The sequence below is a fragment of the Phascolarctos cinereus genome, unplaced genomic scaffold (genome assembly GCF_003287225.1).
Source record: "Phascolarctos cinereus isolate Bilbo 61053 unplaced genomic scaffold, phaCin_HiC Scaffold_4;HRSCAF=312, whole genome shotgun sequence".
Taxonomy (NCBI): domain Eukaryota; kingdom Metazoa; phylum Chordata; class Mammalia; order Diprotodontia; family Phascolarctidae; genus Phascolarctos; species Phascolarctos cinereus.
The window spans coordinates 499897097-499905357 of record NW_027555847.1 but is presented as its reverse complement, the minus strand read 5'-3'; positions in this window follow the sequence as shown (position 1 = coordinate 499905357).

The following is an 8261-nucleotide window of genomic DNA, read 5'->3' as shown; positions in this document are numbered from 1 at the left end:
ATATGTAAAGAAATAAAAAAGAAAACAGAAAACCATAACAACTTTTCACCTCTGGCCATTATATACAAATGACCAGATTATTAATATGAAGTAAAATAATAAAACTAAAAAATGCACATCTCAAACTCTAGCCCTGAGTATTTCAATGTTACTGAATCAAGCTCTTTCTTCATTATTAATGAAGGATTTGCACTACATCACAATTCTCTTTTTCTTGCACATTCTCATGCACATCTCCTTGTAGACACTTTCACATAGCAAAATCTTACACTGATGAAATAAACTGAAACCTGGTATGTAAAAGATAAACATTTTTCAAATATGCTAATTCCAAAAGTAAAGAAGTAGGAATGAATGGAAAAGTGACTCTGTGAACATGAAACTTGACCTCAAAGGAATTAATTATAGAAAAATATTAGGTACTAGTTCAAGTAAATCTTCCATTTAAAATGTCAGTTGTAAAGCATAAATCTCTTTGATATGTCTCGAATCACAGTGACAAACTTGCAGTCTTGTTGTCCAGTCCAATTACACACACACACACACACACACACACACACACACACGCGCACATGTATACACATACACACATAACTTGCTCTTTTTAATATCTATTTGAACATCTTTTATTACCTTATCCATTTTATTGGATCATATATGCAATTGTGAAATTTTCCACATTGTTTCTAAGCCTGTTTCCCCATGTTTCTAATGCAAGTTAATTTTAATTCTTTTGAGTCTGATTAGCTAAAGCATGTAGTTTGCTTGAATGCTTGAAGCATCTTAAGATGGTCATTTCAGGGTAGAACATTCATAAAGAAGACCTCCAAGTTATTTGGAACAGAAGACTTGCCCTCAAGGAATGACAAATCTAGCCAATTTTGCTTTATCTTGGAAAGGTTACCTGGATTATTCCTAAGGTGTTTTCATGTGTAGTTTTTATAGGGCTGAGATATTTGCCAACATTTGTCAATAATGTCAGTTGTACACTTAGGAAAGTTGAGGGTTTAGGACTTAGAAATGGTGTTCTATTGCCAGCAACTATTAGTATATTTTTATATAAAATCTTGGATAACTTATTTGATCCCTATTTTATCCATGTTTTCATTATATATGAAATAGCAATAGTCTAAATAAAAAGCCTTTTGAGAAAGCCTCATATAGAAAATTCTGTAAGACATACACACCTAAAGAAATAGATATTTTTTATGTTATGAATGACAAACTATCTGGCTTTTGGTACATTTTATCCTTTGTGCTTATGTACTCATTAATTTTTCCCCTAATACAATTTTTCTTGTAAAGTTCTATTTCCTAAATTTAGGGATTTATGTATAAACCTGTCTAATTTTTTTATGGTAGACTACATCAAGCCAGTCAATTTAAGAATGTTATACTTTATTCATCTCTTTTTTTTTTTTAGCATTGAGCTGCTGTGCTACTACATTACAGAAGAACAACAATGTATTTAATTAAAATTTCAAGATGCATAGAACACTTAAAAATCTAGATGTTTGCCACTGTTGCATTTTTTTACTGGTTTTCTAAAGATTACAACAATTCTTGATGAAATAGCTTCTGATCTAAATAAAAGAAAATGTCTTTGTTTCGTTTTTTAAAAAGGTAAGAAAAAAGAGAAGGTACTACTTTACCACAGAAGTTGATGGAGAAACCCTATACCTAGGGTAGGTTCATCTTTATAGATAAGAAAAAACTGATTAAAGGTATCTTCCTCCAAAAAGAGGAACCAACTCAATAAATTAAATTGCAGTATATTAGTAGAACCACATGGTATTCATTTGAGAATTCTAAAGAACTAAGGATACAAGTAACTAGGTTACTAACAAAAATAAGCATCATGTATCACTAAAAACAGACACTGGATCAGAGGAGTAAAATAAAAGGTGGCCAAAAAGTGTATCCATCTTTTAAAAGCAAACTAATGGTGATCATCAAGAAGATATATATAGATATATAGATAGATAGATATATACATATCTATCTATCTATATCTATCTATCTATCTATATCTATCTATCTATATATATATATGAGCCTCACTCAAAGGAGGAAAAAAGTTGAAGAAACCAGTAGAAGTAGAATTACATCTCTAGATAGAGAAAATAACTCAAATAGTTTCTATAGTGGCAAATAAAGCTTAGCTAATGTAATAGAAATCTTTAAATAAACTTTTAAAACTGTTTCTCTGTCGTAATTATTTATTTAGATTTTCAGGATTTCCTATGTAAATGTGTTTAAAATGTTTCAGCTAATGAGAACAAGATTAGTCATAAACTAAGAATGTGCTGAGAATAACTTTGATTTTGATTTTGATTTTTCTATGGTGATGAGGCTACCCAGATGATAGTCCTAGGACTGGTATTTCTTTAAGTGGTTGTTAAAATCCTGGAAGAACTAACAAGAATAGAGCTTGTAAACATACCTGGACGCCAGTTTAGTCAAACTTGAAATCACTATGAAGACCTCCAGATGGTTAATTTTTTTTAGTTCACTTTAGTACATAAAATCCAAAATTTAAAAAGAAAAACTATACTCAATTGAAAGAAAACTGAAGCTACTCATACACAAGAGCAAATTAAGAAGTAACTGCAAAATCTTAATTGTTGTCATTTTGAATATCTCATGAATACTATCTCCTCATTGACAATTGAATTGTGGCATCAGATACTTTGAATTTTTGCATCAGAAGCGCAAAAGAAACAATGATACCTTATAAGATAAGTAACACTTTTCATTCATAAGTATTAAAGCACTTTCATTATCTGTGACTTCATTTTCTTAGCAAATAACACTTTATTTACTTCTTAGTGTAGGCATGTTGAGGAGTATGAAAATACAATAGAAGTCCAGTTATAAATTTTCAATGCAAGAAAAAGTAAAGCATTCACGTTTTAGGGTCTGTATGTTACAAAGTCCTACACATCATTATCTATACACATAGGTAAATTGATTTAAATAGCACTTTAAACTAATCTTTGCTGTGGTAAAATTTTTACCATAGTTTTTTAAAGTTCTTTAAAACAATGAAATTTAAGCAAACTCTTTAATAAGAAGTGGAATGTGCTGAATGAATATTTGGATTACTGATTTCCAAAGAATTAAATGCCTGTATATTACATCATTTGTTGTAATACACATAGCAATAAAATACATTGAACACCATTTAATGCTTCCTTGAGGATTCAGGGGCTCTTGTATTGCTTTTGGGTCATTGTTAGAAACATTGCTTATTAATTGAGTGTAGACGTGCAGAAGTGCCGGTTAGTAGAGAGCTATGATGATAGGATACTGGATAAATATTTGTGTAAATTTTACTCTTATTTTCTTATAGTAGCAGGCTTAGTAGTAACATTTTACATCTTTTTTAAAAAAAATCAAAATTCAAAGCTGAAAGGAAAATAAGTAATATGAACATGTTACCCAAACTCATCTATTTGGACAATTTTTCCAAACCTATCTTTCTTATTTCCATATAATAAAACCAGGTGATGCCCCTCTTCTCAAGAGTCATTATTCCACATTTGATCATTTCTAAAGCTAATTTCATACCCAGTCATGCTTTATAAATATTTGCTGATGAAGTCACTATTGCACAATTGCTTAATTCCCATTATTCAAACACATGTAAAACCTCTTATGTAACACTCATGAAACTACATTTTATATATGTAAGTTTGTATATATGTATATTTATGTATCTTGAAATGTGATCTCTACCCCAAAACCTCTAGGTTCCCATGTCATCCATGATTTAGTTCCCAGAATCTCTCACTATTAAAGATACTATCAATGTTTTTATATCTATTTTTTTCATTCTACATATAGCAGTTGAGCATGTTCCATTCTTTACATCACGAGATTTCCTATTTCCTTTTCTCAGTAGTTTCAAGCCTCAAAATTTATTTTTGCCATGAAATTAAGGGCAATATGTACCCTAGAAGTTTTCTCTTTAGAAGCTTTATAATTCTTAAAAATTTCTGTTTCTCAATCACATTTTCACGTTATTGTCCCTCTATCCTTGAAAGTTCATTTTATTTGAATAATTTTCCCCCAGGATGACTACATAGTCTTATCAATTTAGCACATTTAAATCCTCTCTCTTTAACACCCATGATACTTTTTTGTTATCTTTTTCATATGCTACCTGTTCCTAAGTTATTATTATTCCATTCCTTCTAAGAGATACTAGCTTATCCCATCATGATTTCAAGAGGGGAAGATGAAACTTTGAAATTTTACCCACTCTTCAGACCCCATTTTCTTTAATCTTTATTAAAATTGTAACATAAAAATGTCACTCTAAAGAAAAGCTCTAAGTTCATCATTCCCAGTTCTCCTTCTCAGGGAGGTGAGTACACTCATTTTTAATCATATTGGCCATATTGTTCCATAAGGCAATAAAAAATAGTCTCAACAGAGGTGGCCAGATATAACTCATGTATAAAAAAATGGAATTAAAATTTGTTTGATGATGCAGACTCTGTTTCAAAAGGTACATCCTCTGAATTTCTCATGTCTTTATTTTTTTCTCTCCCTTCCCTCTTTCCAAGTTTGTTTTATAGTATTCTTTAACCCATATATACTCCTAGAATTTTAATGGGGATAGTCTTTCTTGATTTTCTTTTCTCTTTTCTTTCTATACCAAGATCCTACTGCATTTCTCTACATTGATTCTAGACCTTAATAATTCTGCATATATTTGTCATAGATTTAAAAGTAGCAAATCACTTTCTCTTTTTCTGTCACCATGATGGCTCTTTAGTACATGTGCTATAACCTGCTTTTTAAAAATGTATTTCCCTCCCCTTCCTGACTGCATTGTATTATACTCACTTTCAGTCCAACCTACAATTTCTTGTGTCAATTTATAAGCATAAAGTTGTATAATCATACTTATGTTACACTTCCATTGACTTTTACCTCCCTTTCCCGAATTTTCCTGTCATCTAAACACATTATGTAAATTGTATTAAACCCTAAAACTACCTTTTTCTGCTAAACTTCTTTTCTGGAAGCAACTCCACTAAACAACCTTTCTTCTGTCTTCCTCTTCCTCCCCCTACCTAGACCCAAGACGTTATCATTTATCTTCAAGTGACTAAACATTTCATTGTACTTTTTAATCTTTTGCTGGAGACTGAATAGGTGAAATTCTCAGAAACATTTTTACAATCTATACAATGTTAGCTTTTTTTATACTTCTTTTTAAAAATATGCACTAGCTTTTTATCATGGACTTTATCATTTTCCCTTTCTCTGGAATTACATTAATTGTTTTTGCTAATAATTTATCCAAACTGCCAATGAACTTCCCTAAAATTCAATAGTAAGTTCATCTGTATGAAAGCATGCCTTTTTAAGAAGCTAAATTGTGCTATTAACCTCTCACACAGCGATTTTGTTCAGTTTAGCTTTCCACAATAGTTATTTCTTATTATTTTTTAAAAGTAGCAGGAATAAATGCTAACTATTCCATGTTCCTGATTCCAATTTCTTATCTAGAATAGTACATCCTTTAGAAAGAAATTTGTCGATGACTTTACAAACCTCTCTATATTATGTGAGAAAAAAAGGGAAAGAACTTAGCTATACATCTTTATTCTCTCATGATGAGAAGAAATTCTGTTTTTTCCCCCAGAATTGAATACTTTACTTTGTATTTAATGAACTTTCTTTCAATAATATAATATGGACCCCCTTTCCTCCCTTTAAACAATTTAGGTTTAATCTTTCCTTTTCTGAAACTTACCATAGTAATCATTAATCTTCATTGCCTTCGTCTGCTTTTTGATTATTTTTTTTCTCCAATCACAACAGCTACAGAACTTACATAAGAGTGTTTAAACTTCTTATAATGCTTTTTTTTCTCTTTTACTTCATCATTTGGATATTTCCTTTGGTTTCAGTTTCTACCTGCTCTTACCTTTTCTTCTCTGGACTTATGGTACAAAGGGACCTGCATTCTGATGAATGATCCTTTTACACTTTGAGAATTTTTCTTAAGATGGCAAGAACAAGTAGGCCAAAAGAGTCCAGAAACTGGCTTACCCAATAAACTTGATTCTCTGTAAGCAAAGGGACATGACAGCTATGGGCAGCATCAGTTTAGATTATAAAGCAATTTACAAAATTACAGAGAAGCATTGGTAGAAAATTATAAGGATTATCCTAAAACATGGTAATTGAAAATTATTCAATGGAAAATTTGTCATGAGACTCAATTAGGTCACATCATCTAAAGTGCATACAAAGTCAAGACTGGTAGTATAGCAAATAAATACAAAATGTGTCCTATTGTATGTAACAATGTATTTTTATTATAAGTGATCATGGAAACACCATGTTTAGGCTTTAATATTTCATTCCCTTATATGTAATCAAAAGAAGTTGAAATAGTATTTAATGAAATGGAATTGGGAAGAGTGGCTAGTCCATACAAAGCCTACACTGAGGAAATCTATGATACCATCTTGAAAATATTGAGGGATTGTTTTACAAGATATTCAGGGAAAAGAAGATATCAGATTAAAGAGAAAATTATGATTGAGAATATATTTATCAAGAGAACATTAATAACCACTGGAATACACATATACTTTCTTCCCATTAAAAAATTAGAATGAGCTACTCATGTAAAGAGGTCTCTTCAATGAACCTATGAAAACAACCGGCAGATTTTTTCATCTGTTTTCTACAGACAGCATCTTTACTGCACCTATTGTTTATTTACTATAAAAAGTCCTTTGATTTAGAAGAACTAAATGTGATCTTAAAGCTTCTCACTCAACAAGGAATTTCACATGCCTATGTTAAGATCACAAGAAGACCCCTTGTTAAATGCAACTACAGAGATAATTCTGTTCACCGAACCTATTATTATGAACATCACGCAAAGAATAAAACAGGGAAAGATGATCAAAGGTATCCAAATGAAAATTAGTCCCTACGCATGATATTTTCTAAAGTCTCCTGTTTGTAGATGTTAATGTGCTAAATACATCAAGATATCGGTCCAACAATCCATTCAAGAAAAACTAAATGGATAAAAATGTCCATTATTCATACTGTGGCATAAAATTGTAAGGCCAATCCATTGAGTACATCAACACAATTTTCTAGTATAGACACTACAGTATGTTGGGTCCAGAGTCAAATAGGAAGAAAACATTATGTTGAATTGTATTGGGGAAATTACACAGCCCTTTCAATTATTCTTAACTGCTCCTTGGACAAAAACTCATCTCATAAATGTTATCCTAGTGATACGGTGTGGCTATAAATGTGAGAATAGAACAACCTCACAAGAATGAACTTTGTAAATTATCCAGAAACCATTGGAGTGACACATGATGAGTACAATCTGAAATATATATTTCCAACAATGACCTGCTGCTAAGAAATGATGAAAATATATCATCAAGAAAATATATTATTAGAAACAGAGATGAGCCAGTCATAATGATAGTAAGAGATAACAGATGGCCAGCTCAAATGCCATTCTTGTACAGAAGAAATTTAAAAAAAAAAAAAAGATTTGAAGGAAGTCCTCCAACTGATTGAGATGATGGTGGTAGTGGTGGTGGTAGTGGCTCCAGTGATGGCAATAATTACTATTATTATCATTATCATTACAACTAACTTTTATATACTGATTTAAAGTTTGCAAAGCATTTTACACGTTTCTCACTTATACTATGCAATAAATATGTGAAACAAGTGCTATTATTATTCCCATTTTACAGATGAAGAAATTAAAGCCTAGAGAGGACAATTATTTACCCAGGGTGATGTTTAACAGATTGCTTAGTCAAATGTCTGATGCAGGGTACAAATTCATTCTTCCTGACTCCAAGACCAGCATATTGTCTCCTAGGATCCATTGGGATCTAGGAAAATAGAGAAAAAATTGCATAGGTTGGGAAACATTACCAGATGACTTGCAATGTATACCAGTGCAGGTAATATTTGAAATAATGAGATCTCAGACCCATTAATGTGTTGAATTATTGCGATATCCTCTACCCCTGTCTTTGGGTGACTTAGTGTCTATGCTCAAGGAGCCTTTATTTCTCTTTTCATGCATTGAAAATCCACCTTTTTGATTTTTGTTTGTTCTTTCTGTTTCTTTTGGTCTTGTCTCTTTAACAATTACTTTTAAATTTCACCTCCCTCCTCTTTATTTCATCAACGTATTCAGATGTCTATATTCAAACTAGATTCAATGAAATTCGAATGGCACT